The sequence below is a fragment of the Pecten maximus genome, chromosome 15 (assembly GCF_902652985.1).
Source record: "Pecten maximus chromosome 15, xPecMax1.1, whole genome shotgun sequence".
In the NCBI taxonomy this organism is placed as follows: domain Eukaryota; kingdom Metazoa; phylum Mollusca; class Bivalvia; order Pectinida; family Pectinidae; genus Pecten; species Pecten maximus.
The window spans coordinates 28,130,902-28,150,282 of NC_047029.1; the positions used below are offsets into that span (position 1 = coordinate 28,130,902).

At 36.7% G+C, this 19,381-nt stretch overlaps 1 protein-coding gene across 1 annotated transcript in view; it reads left to right on the forward strand.

Annotated features, from left to right (window-relative positions):
• The first annotated feature begins 1,844 nt into the window (after positions 1 to 1,844).
• Positions 1,845 to 19,381, forward strand: part of LOC117343712 — a 34,138-nt gene continuing 16,601 nt past the window's right edge. Inside the window, exon 1 of the mRNA XM_033906180.1 lies at positions 1,845 to 2,041. The gene's annotated coding sequence lies outside the window, so the exon portion shown is untranslated. The remainder of the gene's footprint in view (positions 2,042 to 19,381) is intronic.

Here is a 19,381-nt window from a genome sequence, read left to right on the forward strand (position 1 = left end):
ATTTCTTTTGTAGTATATCATGAAATGACTCGTCGAAAGTCACTCTTTCTGATACGAATTATCAAATGTTTGATTAATGACGTAAATTCATACTCCACATCATGGCGAACAATAAATGTCATTATTAAAATGCTGTTCCGCAGAGATGCTGACTTAAATATCTGTCCAAGTGAAAGATATGACATAATGTCGCGCTGGATGTCAAATTCACACAGAACTGAGGAAGCGGATGTTAGATAACCAAACTTCTCCCCAAGGCTTAATATTATATACGCCAACGGGAAAGCACTGAACTAACGAACGGATGATATTTCAAACGGGAGTCGAATGTGTCTATTAAAAGACGTTGAGTTGCAGCCGTCCCCGTGATGAAGGTTGAATTTCTACGTCGTCATCATTATGTTACAGCTTCCGTATGTACGGTGCTGGTTGTCTAGCAATCCCAAGATGCAGATGAAATAAATACAGGCATGGTATCTGTGACGACAATACTAGTAAATAAGGAATCACTTTTCGCAACATTTCATTGTAGTGACAATATAAGAGAGATCCCGCCATTAGCCCAATCATTCGAAGACAGCGTCATTATATTTATTCATTGTTGTAAGGGTAAAAACCCCTAGACCAAGTCAGTATACATACCATATATTGCAATATTGACAGTAGTTCGCTCTTCAGCTAGTATTCCTGTATACAGAAGTGCTCGTAATAATTGAATGAAATTATTACGCACTACTTTGTCACGTGATAAACAGCCAACACAACCCGTGATAATTAGGGAATAATAGAATCTAACATGGGTCTGTCCCGTGGAAAGAGATATCTCAACCCGAGTGCAAGATTTGGGCAAGTCAGCACGAGGCTTGCACGAGGGTCGAGATATCCTTTTAGCGGAACAGACCCATTTTGAATGTTTTTCTCACATACTTGCAAGCAAATGAAAGTTTTTAGTGTTCATGGTTATCAAACTTAAAATGATGATGTTATGTTATTGTGAGCAGTGTCATATAGCGCGGGCCAGCTGTCTTTACCCCCCTGTGTGAAATCATTCATCTTTCCCCAAGCAACCGCGGGATAACCCTTGGAAGTATGTGGGAAATACACACACAAGACACACATACAATATAGTCCTAAATAAATCAGGACCACACTTTTTTCTATTTTAAAATCTAGACAAAAATGTGAGGATTTATTTTATTGATTATGATGTGCGGATATTAATATATATTTGACATATCTTTATGGACTAGACATTCAGTCTGGCTATAAGGTTTCTACCTCGAAAAACATCACCTTTGGGCCTTAGAACATTATAATACCGTGTCAGAATCTTTTTTATCATCCAACAATTTCATTTGTACTCTCTCTCTCTCTCTCTCTCTCTTTGAACTAAAGATCCAAGATAATTGTATGGTTTTTTTTTTCACTTTTGTTACTAAATAAGTTATGCATCTAAACTGACAGCAAATACCCGATGATTACGTTACAGTTGAACTACTCGGTTTACTACATGCAGTAGTATAAACCACATCCGGTATCACGGAGAGCAAAACGTCAACCAATGCCATACATTTTACTATTGTTCGAGCTCGTGAAAGTCAATAGAAAACGTATTAAACCTTAATTCATTGCACAAGGTTTCCTCTATTAAACAATGAGGTAGTCATGCACACGGCGTCAAACAGACAATTCTGACGACATTGCAAGGTAGAACTATTCGTGATCCCTACTTACACAAGTTAGCCACGGACTGTTGGAGTCGAATACAAATACAACACACCTCGGTTTCCAGAACCATTTCCAGCATCAGCAGCCACGGTTGACTGGCGCCGCTAGATCCACGGCCTACGCACACGGACGCCGCCTATTGTGGGGGTGGAGAGCAACACATAGTCTCCCATAATTACCAGCGACCAACAAAAAGCTGGAGCTGCTGTGAACTCGGCAGCATAGAGCGACAGTCAGGACCCGGGATAACACGTTGTGTGCTGTACAGGACGCAAAGATTGTTTGTGTATTTGGATCATTCCTAGAATAACAGGTAGGCTTCATAAAGAACTTGTTTGCTTAATAATTTTATGGTTTTGTCTCCAATGCTTTTGCTATCATACAAGGTGTACCAGGTGTATTGGTATTTTATTTTCCTTTTCTAGTACAAATTGCCTTATTGAAAGTGTTCGTTTTAGACGCTCTTCTGATTCTATAAATGTAGCATTTGATACCTATTGCCTATTGATTGTATTTTCGTTCTGAAAGTATAGCCAACGTTTTTCCTTTGTTGATTTTGATGCGCGTAGTAATTAATAATTAAGTACTAGATATGTAGATTATTTCATAATCTACTAGTCATAGCAAAGTACAATTGTTTCACTAGATGTTTTCATTTTTGAATGCTAAAGGTAAATTGGGTAATTTGTAATTCAACGTCGCGGTATATTTCTGAATGCATTGGCAATATTAAGGTCGAGAAAATAGAAACCATTATACATTGTAGATTGAGAAATGTTGAGTTTAGTTGTGTCGTACGATTATACGTACAATAAAAAATGATCGTTAATTAAAATGATTAAAACATCTGAAAACTGTGCAGGTACATATTAATTGGCGAAAAAGAGTAGATTTACGAGTTATTATCTTATAATCGGGTTTATGTCTATAAATGAGACACTGCTGATATGTTAAGGAGACACCTCCCGTGTAAACTCTCTTGTAGCATTTCAACAACCAAAATACATGCGTACTCATTTTTCATGGCATTTGTTTACCTAGAAATAATTAATCGTGTGTGATAAAAGGTACTGCATTAACATCAAATACGTGATAATTCACATCATTATATATCGCACTGTTTACTTAATTAATGAAAAAAGATGAATATAAGACTATTCTCTCACTGTAATTCACGATCATTTCACGGTATTTCTAAATGTCAGACAGGATTTACCAAAGATACACAACATATTAGCACCTTTCAATACACTTTTTAAGTTGGATACAGTAGAGACAAACAGTTAAGTTTAATTGCATTATGCAGCAGTTTCTTTCTTCTGTGATGTGAAAGGCCTAAATTGTTGATACACAGAAGGCGACAAAGGAAAGTTAAAATAAACTGTACGTCGAAGAACGAAATGTCAAAAGTTGGATGGGAAGGTGCCGGGGATATGTAATTTAATAACGTTCATATTTTTCGATACTGAATTTCAAACGAACGTAGAGTACCTGTTCTGTTCAAATGAATTTAAACGTGACATGACGAATAAAGCCAAGTGGCCTATGATTTATTGATAAGCATACCAATACAGGCTCATGGTGTTTTTCACTTCGCCTTGTTGAACATATGCTGGAATAGAACATTTCAGTGTTTCAGAACGAAAACTTATATTTCGGTTCAGGCTCATGATGCTTTTTTTACTACGCCTTGTTGAACAAATGCTTGAATAGAACATTTCATGATGTTTCAAAACTAATACCTATATTTCGGTCTGCCGTCACTTCATCTGGATATTTTCCAGATTATAGGTATGGTATCAATACTGCTTGTGTCTATCGTCACTGAAAAACCCTTAAAAGACAAAACGACTGTTTTATGTAGTTAAGTCAATATTTTGACTCTGATATGTATCCAACTCCAAATTTGTATTGAAAAGGAGCTAGTACATTGTGTTTTGTACCATACTTTATGTGAATAAGTAGCTTAAAACATTATCTTGTTTTGGTATGTAAGGCTATTTGTCACCATGGCCAACTTATTCACACCGATGTTACAGTGAACGTTATACATTTCTGGAAAAGTATAATTAATTGGAACATTTAACACTGTTGTTCGGTCCCTGTCCTTGAATAATACATCGTTAAAATGTATACAGCTACTAATTAATTACAGCTTGCAAACATAATTTGTTTAGTGTAATAAACATCGAGGAATGAAGCGTTCAATCTTTGTTAAATATGATAAATTACCGGGAAAGAATTCTCTTAATCCTTGTCAATTACCATCCATAAACAAGCACAAATATATTTCTTTCCTTTCTAATCATCATCAAAGACATGGAATGGAATCCCTAACTTGTTTCAATTAACAAATTAAATAGATTGGAATGTCGGAATTCCTTTCATTTATCTTTAAAATACGAATTGAAATATCTAACTCCTTTCAAATTTGTTCAAAAACATGAATTGGAAAATCTGAATCATTAACAGTTTATTCATTTTGAGTGTCTGGAATCTCTAGAATATTTTCGTTTACTTTAAAAAATGGACTGATTATCTAAATAGTTTTAAATTGCCATGATCAAATGGACTTCAGTCTCTAAATACTTGTAAATACTCAATTTTCATATAAAAAGCGGACATGCATGTCTAAATACCTTTATATATCATAAAGACCGGTAAAAATGAGGGAAATGGTGTTTGTCTAAATCCTTGTTTAATGAACGTAAAGTGTAGTAATAATATACCTTTATCGATGTTATCTAAGGGTATTGACTGATGCTGGTTATAATTACATGTTACAGGTTTGTCTGTTTCTTTACATCATTTCACAAAAGTCTTTATATTTATAAATCTCACTATCTAGTCCAAAGTATCAGTACTAAAGAGTTTTACAAATCCATTTTATCATCTCGTATATTATTTGTAATGAGATGCACCATTCCGTTGCTGTGGGTCTCGATACTGTATACAAATGTATTCCCCTTGGCGATTATGCCTAGACTTTAATACTCCCAACATCATGTGAAGACACGAAGATTGAGACCCCAACTTCACATCTGAAGTGATAATAGGATGTCTTCATGGTGAGATATGTCTGTAAAGATATATCAAAACACGTCATTGTATGTAATTTCTAGCAAAATTGATGTATAAAGCATTAGTCGTGACCCAAACAAATCGTCTACAGAATAATCTGAAAAACTTTAAATCTACGAATACACCATTGTCATAAATTTAATAGGACTGTCATGATATGAACGTTTTATTGTCATGAATTTCACAGTATTGTCACCAAATGAAAATGTCATTGTCAAAAACTTTAATAGGACTGCCATCCACTGAACATTTCTTTTCATAATTTTAACATGTTTTTTTTAACATAATTTAACATGTCGTGTTAAAAGCGTAACATGTTTCATGATGAAAATGTCATGTCTAAATGATGGGACTGTCGTTCATTGAACACGCCATGTTGTGTAGTAAGACGCCCTGTCGTAGTATTAAACTTCCCATGATAAAAATTTAACATGATGTCACGTGTCATTGTCATAAATGAAGAAAAATGTAGTAAAATTAACACGAATGCGCCGTGATATTCCAAAGCTAGCCTTTCGACGCGTCATTGATTGAACGGTGGGGAACTATACACTTCCTCATTTCCTTACTTGAATGTAATTTTAACACACACAAAAAAAGAAAGCAAAAACAAAAACAAAAAACAAAGAAATGATCATTTATATTACATGTTTGAAAAATGGCAAATTATTATTATACTTGAATCATCGTCAATTACATCCGCGCAACCACAGCTTGGCAAAGACTGTAAACAGATAATGAAAAAATGGTCTCTCGGCGTCTTGCGGTTTTCTATAGCTATCACACCTTCTTGTTGAAACATCTCATTTCGTTCTCATGGTGTCACTTTCAATTGCGATTAATTATTCAGAATGAAATGATATTCCCCTTGTGGTTTTATCTAAATACTGCAATGATTCACTCCTAAATAAGTGTGCAAGGAACAGAGATATAGATAAGACTTCAGGAGAATTCGTAGCAATGGAACAACACTGCAACGTCAGTAAGATTCGTGTGGTTGGTTTGGTGAATGGTTGAGATGTCAAATATCCAAAAATAAAAATAAAAATCGCATTGTCAAAGAAACAAGAAAATTAGAAAGTACCGGTATTATGAAAGATAAGATACATCAGAGTATGGAATGAATGAGAATTAAGAGTAGTACAGTAGTACAGACAGCTGAGTGAGGACGGAAGTTTGTGAAACAAAACAAAGTGTGACAAAGGCTACAGAAACGAAAATGTGTCGAAAAAGAGCTACAAAACGGGACGAAAGAATGTGGAACAATAGACTACAGAACGGCGAATAAGGACGAAAGTGTGTTGAACAAGATCTACAGACGAGGAATAAGGACGAAAGTGTGTGGTACAAGAGACTACAGACGAGGAATAAGGACGAAAGTGTGTGGAACAAGATCTACAGACGAGGAATAAGGACGAAAGTGTGTTGAACAAGAGACAACAGAACGGGGAATAAGGACGAAAGTGTGTTGAACAAGATCTACAGACGAGGAATAAGGACGAAAGTGTGTGGAACAAGAGACAACAGAACGGGGAATAAGGACGAAAGTGTGTTGAACAAGATCTACAGACGAGGAATAAGGACGAAAGTGTGTTGAACAAGATCTACAGACGAGGAATAAGGACGAAAGTGTGTGGTACAAGAGACTAGATGGGTTTGTAATGAAAGAAATATGCATCTTTTTTAACATCGTCATTCATTTCTATTTTCGGTACAATAAACAATTTATGGGGCAAGCACTCGTAATACATTTAGGTAAATAAACCTTCATGTTACCCTGCAACCAGAGTCATAAATGTATAGTATTATATACGAGTTGTCTTATTGTGGATTAGTCCCTTTGTAACCATGGTCAAACATAAAGTGTTTTTTTTAAACTTAAAATATATATATATATATATATAAAAATGTGGCAAAAAGAAAAAAAAAGTACTTCCTTCTGGTGAAATGGATTTATTCAAAACAAATCATATGGAGTATCCGCAATCATATGTATTGGCTCTAATAACCAGGGCAACATACAGTCTGCCAGTTAGTCTGGGGAAGGCACTGAATATTTCATGTATTTTGTAAAGGTATGATTAATGCAACTGTGTGTGTACAACGCCGCAACAGGACATACCGGGTAAATTATATCGTACAATGTATATCTATCCAATATACATTTGTCTTTCGTTGTGTCTCCGTGGTTGTCTACATGTTAATAATAAAAATATATATATATATCTATTTCAATATATTTCATCTGTCGATTTTGGTGAACAACTCTGCATCATTGTTATATTATTTATATTGGTTATATTATTTATATATGTATCAAGGCTAGATTGATATGTGAGGTAACATACTGTGTTAACACAACATATTTAACGTCTGACTTTAAGTGTGTGTGGTATTGCTGATTACAGCATGCATAAGTGGCGATCATACATCGTTATACCGCCTGATTCGTCAAATCCCGTTACATTTTCCAGAAGCCTTGTTTGAAGCATTAATATACTGTCTTTTGTACAATTCTTTGGAATCACATTTTGTTTGGATTGGGGAGGGGCACGACAGGTATGACGAAGGTTCTGGATTTGGGATGGACACGACAGGTATGAAGAAGGTTCTGGATTGGGGAGGGGCACGACAGGTATGACAATAGTTCTGGATTGGGGAGTGACACAAAAGGTACGATAAAGGCTCTGGATTCGAGAAAAGAATTACAGGAATGTTAAAGGTTCGGAATAAGATGTGGGAAAAACAAGAGTAACAAAGGCCATGAAAGGTATGACAGCGGTTCACTATCGGTGAGGGACACAGCATATATTACCAAGGTTCTCTATCTGTGAGGGACACAACATATAATACCAAGGTTCTCTATTGGGGAGGGACACAGCATATATTACCAAGGTTCTCTATCTGTGAGGGACACAACATATATTACCAAAGTTCTCTATTGGGGAGGGACACAGCATATATTACCAAGGTTCTCTATTGGGGAGGGACACAACATATATTACCAAGGTTCTCTATCTGTGAGGGACACAACATATAATACCAAGGTCCTTTATTGGGGAGGGACACAACATATATTACCAAAGTTCTCTATTGGGGAGGGACACAACATATATCACCAAGGTTCTCTATTGGGGAGGGACACAACATATATTACCAAGGTTCTCTATTGGGGAGGGACACAACATATATTACCAAGGTTCTCTATTGGGGAGGGACACAACATATATTACCAAAGTTCTCTATTGGGGAGGGACACAACAGATATTACCAAGGTTCTCTATTGGGGAGGGACACAGCATATATTACCAAGGTTCTCTATTGGGGAGGGACACAGCATATATTACCAAGGTTCTCTATTGGGGAGGGACACAGCATATATTACCAAGGTTCTCTATCTGTGAGGGACACAACAGATATCACCAAGGTTCTCTATTGGGGAGGGACACAACATATATTAACAAGGTTCTCTGTTGGAGAGGGACACAACATATAATACCAAGGCTCTCTATTGGTGAGGGACACAGCATATATTACCAAGGTTCTCTATTGGAGAGGGACACAACATATATTACCAACGTTCTCTATTGGGGAGGGACACAACAGATATTACCAAGGTTCTCTATTGAGAAGGGACACAACAGATATTACCAGGGTTCTCTATCTGTGAGGGAAACAACATATATTACCAAGGTTCTCTATTGGGGAGGGACACAACAGATAATACAAAGGTTCTCTATTGGGGAGGGACACAACAGATATCACCAAGGTTCTCTATCGGGGAGGGACACAACATATATTACCAAGGTTCTCTATTGGGGAGGGACACAACATCTATTACCAAGGTTCTCTATTGGGGAGGGACACAGCAGATATCACCAAGGTTCTCAATTGGGGAGGGACACAACATATAATACCAAGGTTCTCTATCGGGGAGGGACACAACAGATATCATCAAGGTTCTCAATTGGGGAGAGACACAACATATAATACCAAGGTTCTCTATTGCAGAGGGACACAACATATATTACCAAGGCTCTCTATTGAGGAGGGAAACAACAAATATTACCAAGGTTCTCTATTGCAGAGGGACACAACATATATTACCAAGGTTCTCTATTGCAGAGGGACACAACATATATTACCAAGGTTCTCTATCGGGGAGGGACACAACATATATTACCAAGGTTCTCTATCTGTGAGGGACACAACATATAATACCAAGGTTCTCTATTGGGGAGGGACACAACATATATCACCAAGGTTCTCTATCGGGGAGGGACACAACAGATATTACCAAGGTTCTCTATTGGGGAGGGACACAACAGATATCACCAAGGTTCTCTATTGGGGAGGGACACAACATATATTACCAAGGTTCTCTATTGGGGAGGGACACAACATATATTACCAAGGTTCTCTATTGGGGAGGGACACAACAGATATCACCAAGGTTCTCTATTGGGGAGGGACACAACATATAATACCAAGGTTCTCTATTGGGGAGGGACACAACAGATATCACCAAGGTTCTCTATTGGGGAGGGACACAACATATAATACCAAGGTTATCTATTGGGAAGGGACACAACATATATTACCAAGGTTCTCTATTGGGGAGGGACACAACAGATATCACCAAGGTTCGCTATTGGGGAGGGACACAACATATATTACCAAGGTTCTCTATTGGGGAGGGACACAACAGATATCACCAAGGTTCTCTATTGGGGAGGGACACAACATATATTACTAAGGTTCTCTATTGGGGAGGGACACAACATATATTACCAAGGTTCTCTATTGGGGAGGGACACAACAGATATCACCAAGGTTCTCTATTGGGGAGGGACACAACATATAATACCAAGGTTCTCTATTGGGGAGGGACACAACATATATTACCAAGGTTCTCTATTGGGGAGGGACACAACATATATTACCAAGGTTCTCTATTGGGGAGGGACACAACATATAATACCAAGGTTCTCTATTGGGGAGGGACACAACATATATTACCAAGGTTCTCTATTGGGGAGGGACACAACATATATTACCAAGGTTCTCTATCTGTGAGGGACACAACATATATTACCAAGGTTCTCTATTGGGGAGGGACACAACATATATTACCAAGGTTCTCTATTGGGGAGGGACACAACATATATTACCAAGGTTCTCTATTGGGGAGGGACACAACATATAATACCAAGGTTCTCTATTGGGGAGGGACACAACATATATTACCAAGGTTCTCTATTGGGGAGGGACACAACAGATATCACCAAGGTTCTCTATTGGGGAGGGACACAACATATATTACCAACGTTCTCTATTGGGGAGGGACACAACATATATCACCAAGGTTCACTATTGGGGAGGGACACAACAGATATCACCAAGGTTCTCTATTGGGGAGGGACACAACATATATTACCAACGTTCTCTATTGGGGAGGGACACAACAGATATCACTAAGGTTCTCTATTGGGGAGGGACACAACATATATTATCAAGGTTCTCTATCTGTGAGAGACACAACATATATTACCAAGGTTCTCTATTGGGGAGGGACACAACATATATTACCAAGGTTCTCTATTGGGGAGGGACACAACATATATTACCAAGGTTCTCTATCTGTGAGAGACACAACATATATTACCAAGGTTCTCTATTGGGGAGGGACACAACATATATTACCAAGGTTCTCTATTGGGGAGGGACACAACATATATTACCAAGGTTCTCTATTGGGGAGGGACACAACATATATTACCAAGGTTATCTATTGAGGAGGGACACAACATATATTACCAAGGTTCTCTATTGGGGAGGGACACAACATATATTACCAAGGTTCTCTATCTGTGAGAGACACAACATATAATACCAAGGTTCTCTATCTGTGTGGGACACAACAGATATCACCAAGGTTCGCTATTGGGGAGGGACACAACATATATTACCAAGGTTCGCTATTGGAGAGGGACACAACATATAATACCAAGGTTCTCTATTGGGGAGGGACACAACATATATTACCAAGGTTCTCTATTGGGGAGGGACACAACATATATTACCAAGGTTCTCTATTGGGGAGGGACACAACATATATTACCAAGGTTCGCTATTGGGGAGGGACACAACATATATTACCAAGGTTATCTATTGAGGAGGGACACAGCATATATTACCAAGGTTCTCTATTGGGGAGGGACACAACAGATATCACCAAGGTTCTCTATTGGGGAGGGACACAACAGATATCACCAAGGTTCTCTATTGGGGAGGGGTGCGACAAATATTACAAAACTTCTTGGTTGCAGAGGGACACAACAAGTATGACAACGGTTTTAGGTTGGGAAAAGATATAGCCGAGGTTATGGATAGGAAAGGGTTACTATATGACAAAAGTGTCTGAATTCTGATGGGGTGCTCTGATTGACTGTCTTCAAAGTATATGGGATATTTTCGTGTGGAGAGTATTAACGATGTCATAGATACTTCTTAAAATACATATTTCTAAATTTGTACTTTTTTCATATCACCCAAGCTTCATTTATGACAGAATACTGATTACATTTTGAAATGTTTCAATTGTATTCGAAAATGAAAAAATGACAAGGTTATGTGTGGCACGTCCTTATCGGCCAAACCCATTAAAATGTACTGTGTCACGTCCATTAATGAGTAATGCCCTTGTTTATACTTTGAATCATAAAATCAATTTCAGTACATTCACTAAATTCTGTATCATCGATAAAATAGACAGCGCATATTCATCGAGATCATTGAATTATTTAACATCCTAGGCTCACCTTATCTAGGAAGGTTTCAAAATGTAATAATAGTTGACGCTTTCTAGGTGAATGAAACAAACAATAATTGATGATAGATAATTTTCTGGCATTTAAAACCTGTAGCTTTATACATTGGAAATATACTAAACATTGGGATCTCCGATTTCGGGAAGACTATTTCTTGAAATGACATATACTTCCTGATAACAAGTTCGTGTTGGGAGCTATTATTGATCTAGTATTGTTTTAATGTTTTTCTAGGTTAAAAGTTTTATAGTGAGTGTCGGTTTACTTCGCACGATTTCATAATCTATAATTATTAAAATGTGGTTTTTTTTGCAGTTCAGTTTACGTAGAACAATTCTAAAATGGATACTGATTTTATACTTAATTTTATACATAAAGAATATGTACTAAGAATCACAGCAGGAATTATTATTAACTAAGAATGTATAAATAGATATACTTAAATTGTATCATGACTTAAGGTTCATACAGAAACTGCGCTATAAGAAAATGTTCAGAATTCTATCATTACTTCAATGATATACATACAGAATGTCACTATCACCACAATAGTCTACTTCTCAACCCCCAGATGTGAAATATCTGTTGGTATTTTTTTTCAATTTTTTCTTCTTAGCATTTTAATACCGTAATTTTTTATAACTAATATGGGTAGATTATCTATCAAAATCCGTTGATTAACTTTTAATCAGAACAAAAGCTTTAATGATAATCAGTATTGTCTTATGTTACATTGGACACTTAAAAAATTAGCTTTATTGCTTTAGTGCTCGTGTTCATACAATTGAACAAATGGAAAAAATGACTAGGCGTAGTTCACATTTTGTACACATTTTATCAACATTTTGTCGCATTTTGTCCACATTTTATCCACATTTTATCCACTTTTTGTCCACGTTTTGTCCACATTTTGTCCGCATTTTGTCCGCATTTTGGGAACATTTTGGCAATATTTCTGTACAAAACGCAGATAGTCCAGATGTATAAGATCTAATAAACCGTAAGATAGACGTAGGAGATTTCTGTTTCTATTGTTGTATGAAGATATTGTGCCGTGACGTATGTTTTTATGTGGATACAGTTATTTTACATTGAATTGACAGATAATAAATATTTCAAATATTCTGATAAAGTGAATGACCTTGACCCACATACTTTAAATGGTATTGCTATAATAATGCATGCTACACCTTGTGAAGGAAACACTTTATCGACGTCTGGTTCTATCTTTTTGTTAATGTGGGTCTTTTCCCTTCTTTCCACAATATATTCTTAAAATTATTCTATATTTTTTTAAATTTGTACCAAGTAACCTTGCGTCGATTCCATCAAGAATTTATGTTATTCTCAAGTTATAAAACCTGACATGAAGAGTTTAGGAAAACATACCATAAAATCTTCTTTAGGCGTAAAGACACTCATGAAGAATACCGCGCTCGCCTAAAACCCTAGAACAAACAACGTCGGCATACAATCGATACAAGCCATAAGGTTAGGATCTTACCAAGTTGATTGGAAATTTTAAACCTCCATTCAATCGTCGGTTAGAAAGATACAGCTGAGAGCTGAGTTAATTTTCATATTTCTTATCGACCCATTCTTGATTAAATTTCTGATTTTTTTTAAAGCAAAGAAGCGTTATACCGACTGTCTATTACAGCATTGATTTGACAGTTTTTAAAAACCCTTGGCAACGAAATCGGTAGCAATTTATTGCAAGAATGGGCCGCATGGATACTGTCGCTTAAAACATACATTTCGTCTTGTGTAAAAGGAGCATCGTGGATTTTCTTACGAAACAAAAGTTCATCATTAAATAAGAATCAGCTTCAAATGGTCTTGTTGGCAGCCTTTTGGGCAATGAACAACTATTACTTTACTGGAAAGTGGTGAAAACGGATACATTATTTCCCTCTATGGATTTCAAAATCTATCAGGGTAAGCGACATTTGACATTTCTGAATTAATTCCACTTTGTGTTTAGTGTTCCCTAGAATCTTGGTTTTTGCATTGTCTTTAGTTCCGTCTGGGCTTTACATTGTGGACTCATTGGACATGTTTTCCGCGTCAGTTCAATAACAATGAGAGATATTTTTCACCGTTCTGTGAAGCTGGATTCCATTATAAACTAGTAGCATCTTGTAACACGTATGCCTGTATTACAGTAGGAATGCTCAATGTTGAACATTTGACGGTTTTTATCAGTTTAAATTGCCTGGAGCAAGGTCATTGGGATGTTGTCATGGAGGTACCATCGGCAAGGATAATTTAAGGATGGTTGTCAAGGAGACGCCAACAGCACGGATCATATGAGGATGGGTGTCAAGGAACCATAAACAGTAAGGTCATATGAAGACAGGTGTCAAGGAGGCATCAACAGTAAGGATCATATAAGGATGGTTGGTAAAGAGATACAAACAACCAGAGTAATATGAGGACAGGTGTCAAGGAGACAACCGGATTAATATGAGGGCAGGTGTCAAGGAGACAACAGTAAGGTCATATGAGCAACAGCCCTGATACGCAGAGGGAATAAAAGCAGGAAATCAGAGACCGAAAGAGCAGACATGAAAGAGAGGAGGAGGAAGAAAACACGAGATACAGATAAGATCCCACGTGATCCAATTAGGGTATATTAGCCTCTTCAATGTCCCTTGCGCGTGCTGTAAAGGAAGGTGGACACCTTTGGAATTCCCATTTACGGAACATTGAATTGTCCCACATAATTAGGCAGTACACGCGTATAGGAAACGTTTACTTACTAACATTATGTTTAAGCGATTAATCCAATGACATATATTTCATACATACTTAATGTCTTGAGATCCCATGAAACTTCATACGAAAACGAAAACAAAAACCCAGATCCTGTATCACATTAGGATCATGGGGCCCAAATTACATTATTGTTCCTTAACTTAATCCCTTAACTTATTTTCCCGTAAGGAACGTTACAGAATTTAAGGACGATTCCCAAACTTAGATTCCACGTTTGGAGGTAAAGAATGTCCTAATGCTGTCCTTTCAGCCAGCCAATCGTCATGGAAAGAATAGTAAAACGCAATGCGATTACATCCCTGATATCGTTAAATTCAAAAAAATTATTTGAAATATATAATTACTTCATAACTAGAAAAACCTTAGATTAACAACGATGACGATTTGATAACAATACCTCGTATACTTCACACCTCAGTGAACACATGCTTCACGTCTTGTCTGATGAAGGTGACAGAGTGCAACCATCGAACCGTCATTAAATCCATGACAGGTTGTAATTTATATAGTTCCTATCGTAATTGTATAGTGTTGAATATATCTAACATGTGTACAATTTGCATCTTTTTAAGAACGTGGATGTGGCGCAATGGTATAAGATGCTGGTATTTCTGGCCTGGCGATTGGGTGCCATAGATCGTGGGTTCGAGACCCGGTCAAAACACAAGTCATACAGTTGTCTTCTTTCCTCATTTGTGTTACTATGTTATATACATATGTATATCAGCACTTTGGTTTGATTTATTGTTGTTTTACGTCATATCAAAAGCTAAGGTAATTTAAGGATGACCTATCGTGCTTGAGACATGCATGCGTGTGTTTAGTGCGTATGTGTTTTGGGAGGCGGCGGTATGTTCGTGTTAAGTCTCCCTGCGATAGCCTCGAAGTTTTGCCGATTTATAGTGCTACCTCACTGAAGCATACTGCCGAAGACACCCAGCAGGACACTCCGGCCGGTCACATTATACTTACAACGGGCAAACCAGTCGTCCAGGTATATCCACACACTTCGTGACATAGTTTAAGAAACCACAAGGCCGAGGACAATAATCTTTAAAATAGTGACAACAATGTCTACCGTTCTGTGTCCCTTTGTTTGGAAATTGATCGTTCCCGTATGAACCAAGGTCATATAAAACGGAACTTTTCTTTCTTTTTCCACGCTATTATTCCAGGTCAGTTCTTCTCTTTCGTGTGAATACACACGATTGTCTTATATTTTGGTTCAGAAGAGTTATGGCCACGTGGAATCCAACTGCCCGACGAGACAAGTGCCAATATGGCTTTTTTCGTGTGCTTTGTTCAGACTGGTGACCTATCCGTATTGATTTTGTTAACCCTATAAAAATTTGTGAAGCTGTTCTTCGACTGTTTCACACTAAATTGTCTTTATCCTGGTATATATCCTTGATTTGACATGATAATGTAAATATATTAGGTATGGTATGGTATGGTATGGGTATGGTATGGTATGGTATGGTATTGCTTTGTCTTATAACCAAAACACTGCAATATAGGGACTCGAAATAGGCAGTGGTTGTTATATCAAAACTACACTTACAGACTACAGTTTCCTACCCATGTCTCTTGTAAAACATCCTAAAGTGTGTGTCTAGTAAGATATTCTAAGTATGTATCGTGAAAGATATCTTATTCTTAAGTATGTGTAGGATGTGGAGGATAAGAGATATAAGTATGAGTCGAAAAGGATACATTATGTGTATGTTGGATATAGTATCATATAGTATATATTAGCGCGCTCCCTACACCAGACATGGTGTCAGGGCCAGAGGAATTTCGAGCTAGAGGTATTCTTGTGTGCCGAATGCGTGCTGGCGTTGATGCCAATGCGATTGCGTAACTAATGGAAACTCATTGTAAAATATATCAATAGTTTGTCATCGGCGACAGCATGTCAGAATCCTTTATAAGAGTAAGTCATACCCAGGGGCAAATATTGATGACTGGGGAATATTGACATATTTATACGTATATAGCACGTACAATATCTACAGGATGTGGCCAAATAAAGGATTAGGTTCCGGAAAGGTCAATCAGTTTCAAATAATTATCTTACTCCGTACCTTGTCAATTTCATTTCCATATGTAAGTAAATGCCAGGAGTACCTATATATGCCAGTGTTGATATGTGTAAGTCACGCGCAACATGACACGCGCTCTCACATCCCATTAACGCTATTGGTGTACCGGATGTTTTATTGTGTGACCATTTTATCATACTAGTACGTCTACGAGTATGCGAACACCGGAAGTTCAGACCGACATATGCGCACGCATCTATGTTTTGTGTTAGTGTTAATAGTCCATTCAATGTCGGTAGCCCGGGTATTATTTGGTCGCTGTCAGTAAAATGTGATAATTTAATGTAACACATCATCTTTGGACACTGACTTCATATGACCCTAGTAATTGTAGACGGAACAATATGTGATAAGTGATGACGTAACAATATACTTCCATAACCTGATAAATCTTTGATTGAATCATCCTCGAATGGTGTTGAAAAAGACCGCGTTGATTTTAATCCTGGATATCTGTTTAGTTCGACAAAGATTTACCGGTATTTTGACTTGATACATTTTTTATATACATACATACTTACTTATTTTTTATTTATCGATTGATGTTTTAAAATCGACAGTTTTAAATTAGCCTTTTCTTAATTTAATGTCTATTTGTGAGGGTTCTAAGCTTCAAATGTCAGCTTTTCCGGTCTAGAGAGGTTTTTTTATGACTGTACATATAAATTGTCTGGTTTTGTTTTTACATATTGACGTTGGATTCCGATACAAGAAGTATATTCGACGGACTACGATTCCAATATCTAAATTAAGTATAGATCGATATACTGGTTCATTCTCTGAACACGAGTTTACCTGGCTGTACATGTAAATAATACACTCCTCCAGTTTTATATATTGAAACAGAAACACAGTACATCAAAATATTTCCTGAAAGTGTTTGTTCGTTATGAATTTCATTATTTTGTCGAGAAAAATATGTTTCCCCGATGAATTGTCTGTTTATATTGTAATTTTCTAAATTAGTCACCCATGACAATATTCAGAGAGACATATACACGTATCCACCGGGTTTCCGACACATAGAAGTTCCAATGGCTACACCATCGATTTTTTCAAACGAAACTAAATGATCGCACCCGCAGAAGGCAAATATAACCGATGAAATATTCATGACCAAAGAGCATATGATGTATACTTGGTGATATAGCAAATAGGCCTATGTTAAGCTGTTGTCGCTTTGTAGCACCAATGGTACATTACATATTAGTCATAAGAAATATCCACAACGCGTCCAATGATGAAGAGACTTCCCGAACAGAAATATAGCAGTTTGCCAATTATTAACTTCCGTCTAGCAAATTAAAGTTGAAATTTAAAAATCATCTATGCTTAAATAGAATCACCACAATTTAGTTCTGACCCATTTAAAACAATGGTAAAAGGTTGTTTTCGCTTGTCATTAATGTTAACTTCTTTAGAATAAGTTCCGAAATACATTATAGTATTTCTACAGATTTGCGTGATAGCCTACTCTATGTTCAATGAAAATTGTTGATCAGATTGTTTAAATATTTATTTGATAATCTACTCGATGTTTGAAAAAAAATTGATCAATATGTCTTCCGAATATTGATTTTAAAAGCAAATCCTATTCTGATCTGAAGCGATGAAAAATTATGCCATTCCAGTGTGTTCGATAATTTTGATGTTATGTATCATGTTGGTTTGCAGATAAGCTGTCAATATTGCATTCATGACTCAATGAAACATCATCAAATGGATTCATATGGTCACACAGCATCACCAGTATAATAGCTTTATACTCGCTACCAGGAACTTCCGGCACATAAATAGCCTCGTTTTGATAAACAATGTATCGCCTACAGATCGAATTTTATTCTTTTTGTAACAATGCTACTTTTCATTGTGTAACATATCTACGCACACGTTTATTGGCACGCGGTTTTAATAGCACGTGGCATATTAACAGAATTTTATGGTGTTTCTCTAACAAGTAACACAGAGAGGCATCAAACATTGATTGGGAACTTGCATTGCAATAAAGAAGTGTCAAGGTTATACCATATTGTTGCGAATTCTAACCAATCAGATAACAGTATTATGTCAATAGCAGTTTCGGTAAAGGTGTTTATGACTTGTGTTGGCCATAACGTTTCCATATCCGTTTCACCCGTTACATAGTACTTTTTCTAAAGAAATAAATAAGATTCTATTTCAGTTCATAAGTATTCAAAGCTGCTTTGCAATTGTAATTTGTCTACTTCATCCGGGTCTTATTCACGACTTTGGTCAACCAGACGAAAGAAGCAACCTTTATTACGAAACAAAGAAGGTTGTTACAGGCATGCTCGTGGATGCGCATGCGCTGCTATATATGTAAACTATGAGTACTCGAAAATTGCGATTATTTTGGAACATTCCATTACTTTCGCTGAAATCTTTCTGGCAATGTCCAATTAACGTTTACTTCAACCCTGTGTAACATTATATACAATGAAATATCTGTATCTCATAGCGTTCATATCACCATAAACGCCATAAAACGATAGTTCAATTCATGTTCTGTATATATTGTTACAAAAAACTTACCTGATAGCCTTCTGAGTGTCATATATTGACTATCATGTAACAGTTTTCCTGGAATCGGCCGTGTAAAATTAGATTCTAGAAAACAGAAACGGTCTTCAATAATTAAATCGAAAGCATCCAATCCATATTCACATCTCTGTTTGTATTCAGTATCGAATTCCGTGTGGGAATAAAACATTTGATTACATCAACAATTTGCAAGCTATAGTCATTACCATATTTACATAGGTCGACATAAAATTGAATGCTACCAGTGTTTCCGTTCAAAGGTAAACACAAAACACCAAAATTGTTAATAATAACGTTTAA